The 4,246-nt window shown below is 28.7% G+C and overlaps 1 pseudogene; it reads left to right on the top strand.

Annotated features, from left to right (window-relative positions):
- Positions 1 to 674: 674 nt before the first annotated feature.
- On the top strand, positions 675 to 3,464 carry LOC109859202 (annotated as a pseudogene).
- The last annotated feature ends 782 nt before the right edge of the window (positions 3,465 to 4,246 follow it).

Below are 4,246 nucleotides of genomic sequence, written 5' to 3'. Positions count from 1 at the left end.
TAGAATACGCGCCTAAATGTGAAGAAATATTAAAACAATGTAATGATGATTATATAGAGCTTCAAGAATTTTTAAATAATAATGAATTTTGGCTATTGAAGCAGTAACACTGTTGTTGGAGTGTATATATTAAAATCCGTTTATTAACAATTAATAGTAAATAGCATGAACGCTTTCGACCCTTGTATTAGGTCCTTTTCAAATGCATTTCTACAATGAATGAACGTATAATTACAATTGATGAAGTACAATTAATAAAATTAATACAATAAAATAAATTTCAAAAGATAATAATTAAAAATCGCAGAATAAATATAATGTACACAAAGTCACTTACAAATTTCTTAGATAGAAAACGTCGCTCAATGTTGATCAAGGATATCAGCACTAGCCATCCCGACCAACACTTTACAAATGTGAAATCGCGACTGAGAAACAACGTGTGTGTAATGATAGGATTCAAATTTACGAATAACATATCAATTTATAATGTCTTATCGACAAACAGTAAATAGAAATTATCTAAATTTTCCGTGTCGACACGGCTATTACTATTAATGCTATTACTATGCTATTACATGCTATTTACTATTAATTGTTAATAAACGGATTTTAATATATACACTCCAACAACAGTGTTACTGCTTCAATAGCCAAAATTCATTATTATTTAAATATTGAAACAAGTAGGAGGAAACGAGAAACTGTTGGATGAATTATCGGATAAACTACAATTATGGTTAAAACAGCAACCTTATCTTCCCCAAAGTTTGTATTTTAACATATAATTTTTATAAAGAAAAAGAAACACATGATATAAAGAAAAGATATATGATTATTAATTTGTCATATCAAATTTAAACTTAGAGAATCTTATTGATAGAACATTCTGTGTAAAATCACATATTGTTTTGTGTTAGATATTTCCGATCAAAGATTGAAGTATTTTGTTTATGCAACAAAGTTCGATTTTGAAAAAGCCAACGTTTAGATTTGTATTGTTCCATTTGTAACTGGATTCCTGAAATTTTTGATGATTTTGATCTGTTAAGCGATAGTATAAATCAAATTTATAAATTCATGTAAGTATGCTCGACATAAATTATATTGTACGTCGAATTATAAGTTTTATTGCGTGAGCTATGCACATTTACTTGATATTCTTTTTCACTAAAACAACAATATCACATTAATACTAAACTTAAATGACACATACAACTGTAATTGCAAAGTTAGTAATTGCACAAATTTGAAATACACTGACAAGGAATTTATTTTAGGCAGGCCATACTTTTGCCAAAGTTAACACCCGAACATTATAGACTGAGTTTTGTGAGACTAATAAGCGATGAAACCACAATATTCGATATGTGGAAAGTTTTAAAGTATGTGCAATTTATACAAAATATATGAATATATATATTCACTCAATATAAATGAAGTATTGTCTCAAAATTATCAAAAAATATTTTAGTAACAGATTCTTTGAAACATTATTTGTTTCAAATTACAGATATTGTTGCTTGATATATGAAATGCGTCTTAAGGAAAATATAACAGGCAACTCCGAAGTTCTGATTATAGACTTCAAGAATCTACACATGAGTCATGTAAAAACATTTACTTCTACTATGTTAAAAAAATTAGACGTTGTTTTGGTACGTAATTGTGTTAATGCTCCACACACACACGCGCGCACACATGTATACTATATACAGGGTGTCCGTAAAATTTTGACTCAGCCGAAGTATGGAGATAGAGTGAGTAAAACTGAATAGAAAAGTTATTTGCCATTTTGCGATAAATAATATTGCGATTAATAATATTGTTCTTAATAATATTATTTAATGTTATTTGTTAATCATAATAACAACATTATTAACCATCTTTATTGGTTTTTAGCGCGCGCGGCAACTCGCTAAACGTTACATCGCGTCGATCAGCTGATCGCGGAGAGCAGAGGCTTCTCACCTCCTCTCGAGCGCTCCTTGCTTCGCTACGAACCGCCGAATATAGATTGACCACAAAGTCAGCCGAGTCACACTCCACCTCTCGTTCCTAAGGTATGCCATTAACATTAATCTTATACAGACAATCATACACGCCTACAGAGTCAGGACCATCGCTTTCCACGCGCTCGTTGGTTCACATTTATTAATTCATATCTCAATAACTATTGCGAATTTCGCAAAATGGCAAATAACTTTTCTATTCAGTTTTACTCACTCTATCTCCATACTTCGGCTGGGTCAAAATTTTACGGACACCCTGTATAAAATTTTAAAACTTAATTTATAGTATATTTTTTGTACACTACTTATATACATATATATTGAGTATGTTTTTTCTTATTTAGGAAGCATATTGTGCAAGGATTAAAAACATTTATATATTTAATGCTCCTTATAGTGGTATACTGCTGAAAATGATAAAATCAGTAATGAGAGCAAAACTTATTCAAAGAGTAAGTATATAATAAAACCGTGACCAAAAATTAATTCATATTGATTAATGTTACTTTTTTTTATAGATAGAAGAAAAGAGCCAATACGAAAACAAGATGTTTGTGTTTATAAATATGTTTATTTAAAGTTAAACTACAGTTGTTTCGGATCTTTTTTAGTGTATGGATTAAAGTAAAAGGTGAAAAAAACCGGTTTGACAATTATCGTCTGGGAATATTGTCGCGTTTTTTTATATATCGAGTTTGTGACTAGCTAGATTAACTTTTATAAACAGCCATATATAACTGACAAGGACTGACAGTGAGTTCTTCTTATTTTTTTACTTTACTCCAGACATTGAAGAAGATCCAAATTAGGATCGAAACGTTTGTAATTTAACTTTGAATAAGCAAGTTTTTGAACACGAACATTTTGTTTTCGTCTTGTATTGGCCTTTCCCTTCTATTTGTTAAATTTCACGAGCAAAAACATATAATTAATTTTTTTTAAATATATTGTCGTTAGTTGTAGAATATATTTGCAACGATGATAACATTTTAGATATCTGTTTTTACGTCTGGAATGGAATCATTGTATGAAAAAATACTGAGATCTTTATTTCCATTGGATTATGGTGGTGATCAACTGTCAATGGATACTTTAACAAGTAACTGAAAAACTTTAATAATTATTTAATAGATAGATAGATAGATACTTTTATTGATTCCCATCTGGGTTACAATCTTTTTACAATCCTAATTATTTAATATAAACACTTAAATTAAATTTGTACATATAACGTATTTTTAGATACATATTAGGATATAATTTACAATTGTTTAGGATATTATATATTTTGTTACAGGAATGTTTAATGCAGATCTAGTTGAACGAAGAAATTGGTTTCTGCAACAAAAAGAACTTAAAACCGATGAATCACGTCGATCTGAATCTTCCATAATAAATCCCAACGATTTGTTTGGAATATCAGGAACATTTCGAAAATTAGATATTGACTAATACAAAAGATAAAAATGTTTAAAAATTGATAAAAAACAGTAATATCTAAAATTCATAATAAATATATACAGTGTTCGACAATTACTTTAACATCTCTTGCACGCAGGTACACGAAAAAAAATTTGTTGCCATAGACAGTTTCCCATTGCCATAGCAAACTTTTTTCGTTACTATATGGTCAACAAAAAGCCTTGCTTGAAATATTGATTTTATTGGCTATAAATATTTTGCTTAATCTGCAAAATATTTTGTTATATGTAACAAACTGTAACAAAATGATCCTTATGTAATTATTCGATTAAATTGGTTTTGCTAAAGTAACAACAGATCTTGGTACTAGAGCAAAACAAATTTACTGCATTAGCAGGACATTTTTGTTCTTTCAACAGAATATTTTATCAATATGAACAGAGAAAATTTGCCATATTAGCAAACTATTTTTGCTATAGTAACAGATACACTTAGCTATGCAAAACAAACAATTTTGCTAGAAAAGCAAAGCTGCTTGTCTGCGTGTACCTGTTGCTATAGCAAAAGTAGTTTGCTAATATGGCAAATTTGCAAGTTTAGCAAAGCATCTTTCGTAGATATTAGATATCTAAATTATTTTGCTATCTAAAACATACATAAGTATAAATTTATACAATAGTATGTATTTTGATATCATCTTTTTATTAGATTTTATTTATATATGTTTTAGATAGCATAATGATTTAGATATCTAATATCTACAAAAGATGCTAAAAAATGGTGTTTTTTTAATATAGCAAAAGCGTTTCTAA

The sequence above is a fragment of the Pseudomyrmex gracilis genome, unplaced genomic scaffold (assembly GCF_002006095.1).
Source record: "Pseudomyrmex gracilis isolate BER0280 unplaced genomic scaffold, ASM200609v1 scaffold_247, whole genome shotgun sequence".
NCBI lineage: Eukaryota > Metazoa > Arthropoda > Insecta > Hymenoptera > Formicidae > Pseudomyrmex > Pseudomyrmex gracilis.
This window is presented reverse-complemented; position numbering and strand designations above follow the sequence as displayed.